Source organism: Amborella trichopoda, chromosome 1, assembly GCF_054954075.1.
Source record: "Amborella trichopoda isolate Santa Cruz 75 chromosome 1, AtrichopodaSantaCruz75HAP2 v2.0, whole genome shotgun sequence".
NCBI classification, from domain to species: Eukaryota; Viridiplantae; Streptophyta; class Magnoliopsida; order Amborellales; family Amborellaceae; genus Amborella; species Amborella trichopoda.
In genome coordinates this window covers 22,365,094-22,379,767 of record NC_142336.1, presented here as the reverse complement: position 1 = coordinate 22,379,767, position 14,674 = coordinate 22,365,094, and the positions used below count along the sequence as shown (strand labels likewise).

Genomic DNA, 14,674 nt, shown 5'->3' with positions numbered 1-14,674 from the left:
CTGTGTAATTTCTAAAAGAACCTATTATTTCCACACAAAAAAATCCGAAGATGGAAATTTTTATCCCCAATAGATTTGTGTATTGTTAGGATTTAGGGTGGGTTTATTATCTTAGGGTTTATGCTATGTTTTTTTTCTTCACAATTAGATTTTCAGATTGAAGGGATGATTTTTTTTTTTTTTCTTTTTAACTTCAATATGATGCATATTTCAGTAGTTATTGTGCAAAGAAAATACTGTTTACATGCAAATCATTTTGTAAAGGAAATTATTGTGTAAAAAAAATCATATAGATGTAGAATAAAAAAAATCATATAAATGTAAAAACTAGATTTCTGTGAGCAGACGTTTTTGTGGAAGCCATTGGATAACTAGGGATTTCTTTTGCCCTTTCAAAATTTGTTGTTGAGTGTTTCTTTTGCCTTAGCCCTGTGAGTGATGAGTGATGGGAGATGGGGCCACAACGAGAGTGAGAGGGACCTGTGAGAACAGATACTGGTTCCAGTAAGATTATGGGGATTTGATCGAAAGGGGTATTTGATGTTCTGAGTTTGTAGGATCCCCAATTGGAAAAGGGATGAGGTGGGTTAAGGGGATATGGACTTGAGGGGATTGGTGGGGGAAAGGAGGGGGTTGGTGGCTCTATGTTAGTGAGGGTCTATGGAACTGGGAAGGGTGGTTTAGGGTGAAGGAGTGCGGGAATGGGAGAGAACGAAAAAGATGAGCGTAGGGAATGCCTTTTGCTGCTGCAACATCACTAATGAAAACTTATCTTCTCACAGTGGTTAAGACAACTCTCTCTCTTGGTACACCTTTTACTGTTGCAACATCACTAATGAAAACCCATCTTCTCACCGTGGTTAAGGCATCGCCCTCTCTCTCTCTCGCCAACACATATCCTATTTTTTGTCATGCATTACCCATTGTTCCATTAGCCAATAGCCTATAATGTAATTGAAAGTACACTTCGGACACCTAACCATGGTTAAATATAATACCTTTTTTTTTTTCTACAAAGATATTCAATGAATCTGTACCGCTTGAGTTTAGAACACTAACCAAGCATAGAATGAAGCTTTGACAATTTTTGTTTTTTAGAATTTCAAAATTTTTAATATTTTAACTTATCCGATTTTTTGATTCTAATTTTTTTTAGCCTAATCTGATATATTAACGGTCCGATTTTTTATCCAACTTTTTAAAATAAAAACGATTTTTTTTCGGCCGATTTATTGTTAGTCACGTACTTGCTGACTATGGTGAGAAATATTAAAGAATATACGTCTTATCTAACGAGACGGACCAAAACGGAGGACATGCATGGAGGGAGAATAAAAACAAAAGCTTGAATACAGAGCCCCATGCTTACCGTGTCGAGGGGAAGGAAGCTGAAAGCAGGGTTGAGCCGACGTTTAACATCGCTTACATGCTTCTACCATAATATATATTGTATTCCATTGATATACGGTTTTCCCTCGCTCACTAAAAACTTTTCTTTTTCTCTTATTCCGTCTGCAATCTCCCTCACATTACTCCTATGAAAAATAAGTAGAATGAAGTAGAAGTATTTACCCCATTGGAGAAGAGAAAGGAATAAATGAAGGAACTCATTGGGGGATTTTCATTTGTTTCTATTTTGGGTTTTTTTTTTTTTCTTATCAGAAATTTTCAGCAGTTGGTTTAGTACAAGGGGTGTTTTTTACTGCGCGGTGTTTGGCACATGTTAGTGAAGATTTTAGATGATACCCAACAAAAGATGAAGGATGCTAAGGTTTTCTGATGTGGATTTTTGAGGGGTTCACAGGTTTGGGTCAGGGTGTTTCAAAAAATGAAAATATCAGTACTGGTACTTGGTGGTTTGGGAAGATTGAATTTGGTTTGATGGTAGATGGTTTTCACGGGAATATGGGGTTCATTCATAAGAAAGGTGGTGAATTGGGGTCCTCAAATTTATGGTATTCTCCTGCTTATCATATATACAAGTGCAAGAACAATATGTCTGGGTAACCTTGGGTTAGATTGACGTTGAAGAAATATTTCCTCTCGCTCCCCCTGTGTTTGTTGTTGGTGCTATGTGTGATGGGGCATTCAGCTGATTGGGTTCAGAGAGCCTCTGTAGAGGTGGCGAAAGACTGGAATGGGATTGTTCAGGTCGCTCTCAGGGAGCCTCGAGGAGCTTCTGCTCGGGTCAGATGCTACCTAGTTTTCACAAAATCATTAGATGTTCTCTGTTTTTTGTTCCGTCTCTGTAATCTTTTCTGCATTATTTCAGGTCAGCTTGCATGGGGGCCAGGTCATTTCGTAGAGAAACGAGAGGGGTGAAGAACTTCTATTCACAAGTAGTAAGGTTTTCCCTCTTCCTTAAGCTCTCAGAGTAACTATTTCCTCTTCGGACGGTTATTGTCATTGTTGGGTTGCAAAATTTGCATTCTGCAGATCTCTAGAGCTAGTAGAATAGGTAAGAAATAGCCCAGGAACCCTATAAGCTGAGCTTAACAGTCCAAAATAAGCAATTGGGAGCTTGTTGCTTACTCTGCAATGGATACCGACCTTACATTTGCAGGCGATCTTCAAGCCACCAAAGGCTATGCGAGGAGGAATCCCTATCTGTTTCCCACAGGTATTCCTCCATCTTGGGCGATTGGTTTGAGGCATCTTCATACAAACAGGCATGCATACCTACATTCTTATGTACGGTTATGTGTTTTTGATATGCACAACCATGCGCTTCTTTGCACATGCACATGTACCTATATTAACAGTTCGATTCACTTTGTTATATTGAATTCTTTTCTTTCAGTTTGGGAGCTGTGGATTGTTAGAGCAACATGGATTTGCCAGAAACAAAGTTTGGACGAGTGATGATATGATCCTCCACCCTTTTCTGCCAATGCTTGCAACACTAAATCTGCCGTTGACTTGCTTCTGAAGCCATCTGAGGATGATCTCAACTGTTGGCCTCACAAGTATGAAGCTTAATGCTACCTGAACGTTTTTTTTCCTTATGGGTCTAACTTTATGGTTCAAACTAGCAATATTTTAAAAAACTATCCTAATGGAAACATTACCTGACAAATAAAATTTTATAGCATGGTGGTGGTGAATTATGATTAGAATTTGGAAAATATATTGATAAGTTATTCACAAAATATCCTGAATATTAATCCACAGTTCCTGAGATTCCTAGGCACCAATGGCTTACTAAAAACAATTTTTGTGCATTTGTTTGTTTCTTCTCTTTTCTGAAAAGATTATGCTTCACTGATTATGTCTTTGTACAATCAAAGTGTATTTAGGCATAAGTTCTTTTCTGTTTCCTTGTTGTTCATTTTCACCCTGGTCAGCTTAGATTTCATTTTTGTAGTCTGGGACATCCTGCCATAGGCTATTCTTATGTAATTCCATTTAAATAGTGAAATTCCTGTCTCTTCATATAAAGAATTTAGTGTATATATTGTCTCACGAGCTTTTACCAATAAAGTCTCCTTAACTTGACTAAAGTTCCATTCTCTTGTTATCAGATTAATAACCTCTGAAACTTTTAGTCCACGACAGTTTTTTATATCTCTCCATCTTGTACTGACCCTTCTCCCAGCCCATGTTCCACTTTATGCATTTCTACATGAAATAATTCTCTTTTATATGTTATAAAGTTAGATTGTTGCTAACTTCATAGCACTTGAGAGGTAAAGGAAATTTTTTGTCTCAATGCAATCACTGCCTATGAAAGCTATGTATCCATGGAGAAATGTATGGACATTGCAACTCTGGTGTAAGTGTATGCCTGTTTCCATTTGAAAGTTTTTAATGGGTTGACTGGATTAATCTAATGAATCATCATCATCATCCTAGCCTTGTCCCAACTATTGGGCTGAATCCTGTTCCGCCATTCAGCTATGCTTGATCTAATGGTTATGAAGGATTATTTCTGAAGGCGATTAAAAATCTCCTGGATGTCTATTCTCTCTTGAGTTAATTTGTTCATTCGGTTGGCTGCATGCTGCATCATGGACAGATTTTGGTATTTTCCTGGTGAGTCAGTATGATTTAAAGGAATCAAAGAGGCCCAGGTGCTAACAGAAGAGCAAGGAGGACATCATGCAAAAGCTAAGCTTCTTTCTTCTCAATTAGAATAAGGAAGTTCTTTGGTTTAGGGAGGTCTGGTGGGTTTTGAACCTCATGAGTTCCTGTCAAAGTCCTTGCCGCCAACCAGAGAGCCATTGTTTGAGATTGGACCTGTTGGTCTGGATGGGAAACTGGTGGAACTGGTGGGTGTTTGGTTTGGTCAACCCACGTGGACAATTAAATGCTGTTAGTGTTTGCTAATTTTGTGGATTTTCTGCATTTATATATATATGTTTTTTCAGTTTTTTTTTCAATTACTTGTGTTGTTTTATTTTTTATTTCTAATACTTCAATTGGAATATCTAGTGTTCATATATGGAGATTGTACGCTATTTGTAATATTGTACTTTTTCACTTTCTAATTTGATATAAAAAGTTGGCTTTTTTTTTTAATCTAATTTGTTCATTGTTTAGTTACTAAATGCCTCTATTCGAAAATAATGAGCTGTGGAAATTGTTTTGGGGTTAAGAGTGTTTGTCTTTTTTGGTATTTTCAGTTTGTTTTATTAGTTTAGAACTTCATATTATATTGAAGCATTGATATGAAACTTCCTAATAATTTTCTTTATGTTTTTCTGAATTTTCAATATTTTCTAGTTTTTTGACAATTTTCTATACATTTTTTAATTTTTTTATATTTTCCTATTTTATATTTTATTTATTTGACCTGTCTCACTTGTTAACCAGTCAACTAGATCGGTGTGCTCACTGGTTTGGCCACCAGTCCGGTCTTCATGTTGGACCGAAGTTTTGGAAATGCAGTTTGTATATGATAACAATTTCCAATTCAGGTGCCAGTCCAGTTTTAAAAGATTTGTTATTTGTGAATTGTCTTATCTTATGAAATTCTTGAAGACTAAATTTTTAACATATTTTGAATGATAGAGATATCTTTATCATCACTTCAGTTATTTATGTTTGATGTCTCTTCTATTAATCCAAACGTATTTTCTGCATCTAGTACCTTGATATTTGTGTGCCATGTACCAATTAATGGCTTGGGAAGTTGCACCACTTGCATACACCATTTATTTGGTGCTTGTCTATTTACATAAGAATTGATGGAATTGGTACACCATTCTGTATCACATTATGTGTCATCATGCCCATGAGATTGTTGGTTTTTGTTCTTTTTTTGCTAGCGATTATTTATATTATTTGGTACGGATTGCTATAATGTGCATGGGGACGACTTTGTTGACTTAGAGAGTTCTCTCTTGCTTTTCAGTTTTGAGTTTCGTCTCAGAGTTGCTCTAGGCGTTGGTGGTGACCTTGCTATGATATCGTGCATAAGGAATGTCGATAGCAAGCCATTCAGTTTTTCATTTGCTTATCATGCGTACTTCTCTGTTTCTGATATAAGGTGTGGATAGATTTATAAATTGCCATCGATCCCCATGGTTATACTTCATAATTTAGAAGACAATCCTTTGCAGTTGAGTTTAATCTTTGAATAATGCTTAGGAATATGGGATAAGAAAGCTTATGGGAAGTGTTTTCTTTATGTTCGTCGGAGGACTGTGTCTATTCATTTACAGTTTGCAAGTAGACATAAATGATGCGATACTACTTTTCATGGGTCTTGTTTTTACAGAATTTTCAAATGCGGGATGCGGCCCTGATGCGGTGGGCGGCTGATGTGGAGATGCGGCCCGGATGCGGGTGCATCGCGATGATACGGTCAATAAATGTAAAAAAATTCTAAAAAATCTAAAAAAATAAGTTAATGCATAGAAAAAATATATGAAGGGGATATATGTGATAATAGGTATTTTAGTTTAATGATTAACTTCAAAACTATTAGTTGTCGGAGATTTTGTATCCAATTATCTACTATCCCCTGATAGAAATTAGAAACTTGAAACCAGCTTCATAAAGCATTCAACAATCAACAACCATCAGCACAAATTTGCACCATAAGCACAACTATAATTAAGCACAACCATAATTAAGCACAACCATCAACAACCATATTTACAACCATAAGCACAAAATAATGATATTACAAAATACAAATCACAAGTCAAGCTCAATAAGAGTTAATAGTTAATAAATAATAACTTAATACAATAATCCATTTTGAGAGTCAATTTTGAAATTTGAACTTCATTTTTTCAAATATCAATCAGACAAGTCATCTTGAGATTCGTCATGTGCATCATCAATATCATCCTCGACGGTCTCCATGTATACTTCTTCATCGGTCTCCTCTAAGTCAGCTTCCTCCACGACCTCTGAAGCTAATGTGCGAGTGCGACTAGACCCATCAGCTCCTCTACTCTTTTGTGCTCTAGTGTTAGGTTGATATTCTTCATTAGCTCCTCTTGCTAGCTCGACATCAAGCCATGTAAGATCCTCACCCTCAAACACACGCTCTTGTCTTGGATCCATGGTCTACTCACTTATGGAATCACCATCAGCTTCATATAATCGAATAGGGTTGAGCTTCGTGCGATTTTCATACCTCTCCCTAAGCCGTTCGTTATACCGCACATAAACCAAATCATTCAACTTTTTCTGCTCCAACCTATTTCTTTTTTTTGTATGGAGCTGTGGTAGAAATTTGAAATCAGATAAATTAGATTTTAGATTAGAAAATTGAAATTCAAGAAATAAGGATTAAGGAATAAGGAGTAAAGGACTTACATGCTCAAATGCACTCCAATTGTGCTTACAACCAGATGAGCTACATGTGAGATTCAACACTCGAATAGCGAGACGTATATTTGGTGTCTCGCTTCCATATAATGCCCACCATGCAGTTGTATAATATTTTATAATTTAGAATATAGTTAAAAATTAAATGTATAAAATAAACAATGGAACTATACATAAAGTAAGAGACAAGTAAGATTATTTTTGGGCTTTTGGCCTTTACCAGGATCTGTAGTGTCCCTATTTCGAGTGGCAATATCTCTCCCAAAGTTTCTCAAGGCTAACTTGAACTTAATCAATTCATGGCTCTGGATCTCATCCTGGATATCTTTGTCTGGCACCAACCTCTCCAACACATCTAAGAACCCACCATTAATTACACGATCTGACTCAATGGATGAGTGTTTGTAGTGAGGAGATGGGTTTAAAAAATAACCGACTGAATGGAGGTGCCTGTGAAGCTGGGTATCCCATCTTCTATCAATAATTTCAAGTATAGCCTTGCGCACATTTTCATCATCCTTTAAAACATCTTTTATTTCAGTTCTTGCCCTAGTCATTGCCTCATGTATGTAGCTCATGGCGGGCTTCGCATCACCATCAACTAGTCGCACTCTCACTAAAGGGTGAGCCACCTCCAATGCAATAATTATTTGACTAAAAGAAGATGTATTTAGAATAATTTTTTCAGCCTTTCTCCCATCCTTATGCTTTGACTCTATTGCTCTGTAGCAAACATGCTCTTCAAGGCACTTTTTTGCTTGGCTAGGCTTCGAAGAGAGAAATAACGTGGCAAATCTAATGATACCCGGTCCCACTAATTCTCTCTTCTTTGTAAAAGACCTCATCATGCTTAAGATTATGGTGTGATTGTAAATAAATCCAACAACAAACATAGCTCTTGAAATCACCCCACCAAATAAAGATGTTGTACCCATTTCCTTAAGCTTAAGATTAACATAGTGAGCTGCACAAGGAGTCCAAAACATATGTTTCCTTTTCAAAGTCAAGAAATGCCTAGCTGCAGCATAGTTGGCACCATTGTCAGTGATAATTTGTACCACATTTTGCTCCCCAACAAAATCGACAATCTCATCCATCAAGCCAGATAAGTATGTACCATTATGTGACTTGTCTGATGCATCAATAGACTTAACAAAAAAAGTACCTGTTGGGCAGTTAACCAAAAAATTAATGAATGCGCTTGATTTCCCATCGGACCAACCATCACACATAATAGTGGCCCCATATTTCTCCCACCCTGCTCTCTGAGAAATCAAAATTTTATTCATATCAAATACAACATCCTTCAACAAGAGCTCCCTAACCTCATGGAGTGAAGGAGGAATAAGTCCTGGGCCATATTGCCCAATTGCCTGGACCATACATGTAAAACCATCTAGAGTTATAGTATTAAAAGGAATGCCGGCCATGTAAATCCACTTTGCAATCCACTTACATACCGACTTCCTTTGTCCTTTCTTATATTTATTGTCAATTGTGGTTTGTTTTGTTTTTTTCTTCCTCTTCTGAACTACAATTTCGGGCTAGGGGTGAAAAAAGTATCCATTGGCCCCTTAGAGAGAGGTGTTCTTCTCTCAGCACTACCACCAATATTTATAACCCGCTCTCTTGAGGTTGGAGTATGAGTACCCCTTTGCCTCATAGCAACTTCAGGCATATCATCATCATCATCATCATCATCATCAACACCATCAAATAATTGCATATCATCAAGTAATTCCTTTTTTTTTTTTCTCTATCTTTTTTCAATCTATCCAAATATTCTCTAATCTCCTTTTTTATATCATCTGTAGCTTGTGGGCATGCTCTTACATTCCCAAAAATTCCGGCTACATGCTCTTTTTGTCGCAAAATACCACCCATATAAGTATTTTCACAGAGCAAGCATATCACACAATTTCTATCTTTCGGATTTTTTAGTTTAGCTTATTTTCAAGCCGAATCCTTGTTATTAGAAGATTGGGAAGAAGACATTGCCCCAAAAATAAGTATAACAATATTATTGTACAAGAAGGAATAAAAAGTTACCGACTCTGTGAAGTAGTGCTCGATTTCTTCATGGCCTCTGAAGTCCCCAAGTTCTTATCACAAATTCACCTTAACATCCCCAAATCAACAATCAAAGGCATCAAATGAACATCCAAGTATCAAACAACCGCCAAATCAAAGATATGGATGACAAAAAATTTTCGTCAAATTTTTTTTCCTTAGATTTGATGCAAAAAAAGCCATTAAAGTGGCTGGAAATTTTCGTTTAAGGGGTATAATAACCCTCCAAACAGTTTCCCAAAACTTTGGAACTACAAAAAGACCATTTTGCCCTTCCCCTAGGGGAAAAATCGAAAATTTTTCCGCAGCAACAGATGCGGCGCGATGCGGTGCGATGCGAGATGTGGCCATGATACGGCCTGATGCGGTGCATATGCGGCCGCGTCTGTCAAAAGCGCATATGCGCCAATTCGCGATGCAGATGCGAGCGCATCCCGCATGATGCGACCACATTTTAAAACACTGATTTTCATCATAATTTGCGTTTCAATATTTCAAAGGGGTATAGGCATAATCTGTATTTTATTTTGAAACCCCAAAGTTCACTCTAGAGAACTTCTGAGCCTAAGTATTACATTGTTTTCAAGGTTATGAATTGTCATGCACTATTATTTACCCCAAAAATTTGTCCTGCAATGCTATGATCAATGATTCTTAGATAAAGTTGGTGTATGATATAATTGGTAGTATTTGTTATAAAAATCTAGTTTTATCTGTTTTTCATTATTTATCTTTACATACATGCAACCAAAATGGAAATCAATGTCTTTTGTTTAAAGTGATGAATTGTTTTCAAGAATGATGATGAATTTACTTTGTTTGCTTAACGTTTTCAAGTGGTTCTTGTACGACTATTTTGGTCATTTATTATTCTTTTTACATGAAATGTAAAATATATATATATATCTCTCTCTCTCTTGTCCATGTGCTCTCTGTACATATGAGGAGAATAGGAAGAAGATAGACTCCAAGTGTTTGATTCGTGGCCTCTCTCTTTCTCACACACAAACACGTACACATACAAATACAAATATAGTGATGGACCCATATGGTCTCCTCTTTACATGTAAGAAAAAGAAATAGAAGAAGTGATCTCCAAGTGTACGATGTGAGGTCCCTCTCTCTCTCTCTCCATATCCTCCAAGTGTTTGAGACCTCTCTCTCACAAATACAGATCCAAAAAAAGAAAAAAAGAGGATCTTTAAGAATTTCATGCGAGACCTCATGCACACATATATGTGCGCATGCACACACACACACTAAACACACACATTTCACAAAACACACAAACCAACATATGGCCCCCATCCCAACCCAACCCCCTTCCCTTAGGGCCGCCTCGGTATTTGAGTGCCCACCTACGTGGCCCAGACCCCTAGCCTCCTAGGCGGCTGCATCCGCCTTCTTGAATGTTGTCCTCACCGTGTTTACAATGTTCGTGATTCACATGTGCCAAGACATTGAATGCATGCAAACATGCATCAAGCGGGCCTGTCTTGTTGAGGAAGTGTAGATTTATTAACAACTTAGTGTGTTATTTCCTTGTAACATTCACAAGCAGATATTCCTTTTAAGGCTATTGTGCCATTTATCTTTCTATTATATTGTATGTATTGGTGCATTGAGCCCAGTTATCATTGGTGGTTACTCTTCACGTTTCACTCCTCATTTACCCTCGCATGATATTGGAGTCGCATCGCTTTTTGGAGTACTCTCTAGAAACTAAATCAATTCGGCTGTATGTGCCTGAAGTATAGAGTATTGAAGGTTATCAACATCAAATGCAAGTCCTCTTCATTGCTCTTTCCTCTGATTTTCTCTTTTGTGTCTCTGAAACAAAACAAACCTCTCTTTTATCTTTTTGTTTATACATGCAATGTGCTGTTTATCTTTTTAACAAATTGCAATTATTGTACAAACAATGCACTACATGTACATTCCACCATCCATTCTCACTGACAGATGGTGGAGATGAACCATTCCTCTGCCATTGTCTACTCAATTAAAGGAACGTTAGGGACCACAACTCATAAAAACACTATATGATATCTAGGGTCGATAATCCAGGAGAATGAAGAGATTGAGGAAGATGTCACATAGAATTAAAGTTAGGTGGGCTATGTGGAGATGTGCATCCAGAGTTTTATGTGATTGTTGCATACCATTGAGACTGAAGGGGAAGTGCTATAGGACGTTTGTAAGACCAATCATGCTTTATGGGATGGGATGTTGGGCGGTCAAGAAACAACATATTCATAAAACGAGTATACTTAAGATGAGGATGTTGAGAGTGGCAAGACATGACAGGATAGAACTCGACAGTGTTTCAAAAAGCGGACCTCCCAGCGCCTGGATGGTTCTGGGGGCCTAGGTGCATCTCCCAGGCCTAGGTGCCCAAAAAAAGCGGATATTCTTGGGATCCCGGGAACCCACCTAGGCGGCCGCCTACACCGGGCGCCCGCCTACACCGGGCGCCCGCCCAGGGCCTGTGCCCCACCCAGGGGTGCAAATGCCTCTCGTTGAGGGTATTTTTGGGTCATTTTTTTAATCCTAAAGGTGCGAAATTGTGGGTTTTAGGTTCATTGGAAGCCTAAAACCTATTAGAGCCTATTTTAGAGAGTGAAAACCAAAAAAAAAAATTCTAATGGGTCGCCCAGGTTCTGGGCGCTCGCCTAGGCGTTGGGCGGCCTAGACCCCCCCAACCTCCTAGGTGCCGCCTAGTGCTTTTTGAAATGCTGGGACTCGAAATGAATCTATACGTGGGAGGGAACTTAGGTGTGGTTTCAATAAGCGATCAGATAAGGGAAGTAGACTTAGGTGGACTGACCATGTGCTGTGTAGGCTTAATTCAACACCGGTTAGAAGGTGCGACTTGATTCAAGTAGAAGGCTCTAAAAGGGCAAGGGGAGATCCTTAAAGGACATGGATAGAAGTACTGAGAAAGGATATGGTGTTTTTTAGTATTACTAAGCATAGTCTCTTGATAGAGAAGAAAGGAGGAACATGATTTATATAGCCGACCCCAAATCATTGGGATAATGCTTGGATGATGATGATGATGATGATATAGTTCTGCACAAACAAATAGACATGCAAGCACAACATATAATTTGAATGTAAGGGGAATGATTTGATACTTTTAGGGCTAGACCTGTAGACATCAGCTTCAAGCCAAAACAACTAGTTAGGGGTATTTGTTTGACATGAAAATTTCAAATCATTTCTCTTGCACATTGTGAAGGATTTCAAAGAAAAAATTAATTTTGAGCTCTAAATATCCTTGCTGATGATGCTTGAGATATGTGGCCTAGAGCCATTCTTGGTGCAGGAATCGACTTTGGGCAGTTTTTAAGCTTCAAATCATTTTCTTTAGATTGATCTTTGTCATAGTTAATGATGATTTGTGAGTTTTCAAGTCATACAAGTCCCACTAACGAGGTGTTAGACCCTTGGGGTTATCTCAACGTTATTAGCCTTTGGGCTCTCCATACATATACCTACATATACACTATAATCATTCTTGGCCGTTGGATGTGAAATCCGACAGCAGAGGTTGTGCCATAGACCATGCTTAAAGTTCAAATATAATTTTTTTTAGACCGTGCTCAAAGTTCAAATATAATTTTTTTTTAACTTTGTGACATACCTCTAGCTATCATATTTCACATCTTATGGCCAGATGGCAATCAACTTGGACGGGCATGCTTTTGCTATTGTATTCAGGCCCATTTGCTAATGGCGTTCATTCCTATAACCTATGGAAGAAACAAACGAGCTCTTCCTTTCTTCTCCAAGTCTCAACTTCTACTACTGTCATCTACTCTCGTGTTCACATATCAATGTTGCCATAGTCATGGATTGCCATAGTCATGGATTGCCATCTTCACTGGTTCTGAAGTAGACACGCAACATCTCTAAATAAGCGAAACCCCCTACCGAAAAACAACCTTCTGGACTAGAAACATTGGAAAACCAGTCTTGTTTCCAAATTGTCTTATTTTATGGGGTTGTCTATTGAATTACCTTAACTTCCCTCATTTTGATATTTTCAATTAAAAATTCCTTTCAACTCTGATAATTGATGATGTCTTGAGAAGCGTTAGGGAGCTGCTTCTTGCCAGTTGGGGGACTTCCTTGCATAGACATTGGTAAATCAGTCATGTTTCCCAATTGCATAACGACCTTCTTGACTACAAGTATTGGTCAGTGTTTTAAAATGCGGCCACATCGGGATGCGCTCGCATCTACATCCCGTTTAGGCGCATATGCGCTTTGGACAGATGCAGTCGCATATGCGCCCCATCAGGATGCATCATGGCCGCATCAGACAGCATCTGGCCCGCATCTTTTTCCACGATTTTTTTTTTCGCTTTTGCCCCTCGGGGAGGGGAAAAATGGTTTTGTTTTTGTTCCAATATTTAGGGAAACTGTTTGGGGGGTTACTATACCCCCTAATCGAAGATTTCTAGCCACTTTGGTGGCTTTTTTGGCATCAAATCGAAGGAAAAAAAAAAATTTTGGCGAAAATTTTTTTTTCATCCAAATCTTTGATTTGGCGGTTGTTTGATACTTGGATGTTCATTTGATGCCTTTTATTGTTGATTTGGGGATGTTAAGGTGAATTTGTGATAAGAAATTGAGGATTTCAGAGGTCGTGAAGAAATCGAGCACTACTTCACAGAGTCGGTAACTTTTTAGTCCTTCTTGTACAATAATATTATTATACTTATTTTGGGACAATGTCTTCTTCCCAATCTTCTAATAACAAGGGTCCGGCTTGGAAATATGCTAAACTAAAAAATCCGAAAGATAGAAATTGTGTGATATGCTTGCTTTGTGGAAATACTTATATGGGTGGTATTTTTCGACAAAAAGAGCATTTAGCCGAAATTTCTGGGAATGTAAGAGCATGCCCACAAGCTACAAATGATATAAAAAAAGAGGATAGATTGAAAAAGATAAAGAGAAAAAAGAAAAGAAAAGAAAGGAATTACTTGATGATATGCAATTATTTGATGATGTTGATGATGATGATGATGATGATGATGATGATGATGATGATGATGATGATGTCTGAAGTTGCTATGAGGCAAAGGGGTACCCATACTCCAACCTCAAGAGAGAGAGTTATAAATATTGGTGGTAGTACTGAGAGAAGAACACCTCTCTTTAAGGGGCCAATGGATTCTTTTTTCACCTTTAGCCCCGAAATTGTCTTTCAGGAAAGAGAAAAAAACAAAACAAACCACAATTGACAATAAATATAAGAAAGAACAAAAGAAGTCGGTATGTAAGTGGATTGCAAAGTGGATTTACATGGCCGACATTCCTTTTAATACTATTACTTTGGATAGTTTTGCATGTATGGTCCAGGCAATTGGGCAATATGTCCCAAGACTTATTCCTCCTTCACTACATGAGGTTAGGGAGCCCTTGTTGAAGGATGCTGTATTTGATGTGAATAAAATTTTGATTTCTCAGAGAGAAGGGTGGGAGAAATATGGGGCCACTATTATGTGTGATGGTTGGTCTGATGGGAAATCAAGGGCATTCATTAATTTTTTGGTTAACTGCCCAACATGTACTTTTTTTGTTAAGTCTATTGATGCATCAGATAAGTCACATGATGGTATATACTTATCTGGCTTGATGGATGAGATTGTCGATTTGTTGGGGAGCAAAATGTGGTACAAATTATCACTGACAATGGTGCTAACTGCAGCTGGGCATTTCTTGACTTTGAAAAGGAAGCATATGTTTTGGACACCTTGTGCAGCTCACTGTGTTAATCTTATGCTTAAGGAAATGGGTACAACATCTT

General features: G+C 37.9%; 1 pseudogene across 1 annotated transcript in view; it reads left to right on the top strand.

Annotated features, from left to right (window-relative positions):
- Positions 1–1,940: 1,940 nt before the first annotated feature.
- Positions 1,941–14,674, top strand: part of LOC18439137 (putative glucose-6-phosphate 1-epimerase) — a 31,476-nt pseudogene continuing 18,742 nt past the window's right edge. Inside the window, exons 1-5 of the transcript XR_016045646.1 lie at positions 1,941–2,187; positions 2,273–2,347; positions 2,564–2,620; positions 2,801–2,966; positions 5,354–5,488. The product of XR_016045646.1 is annotated as a putative glucose-6-phosphate 1-epimerase (transcript). The remainder of the gene's footprint in view (positions 2,188–2,272; positions 2,348–2,563; positions 2,621–2,800; positions 2,967–5,353; positions 5,489–14,674) is intronic.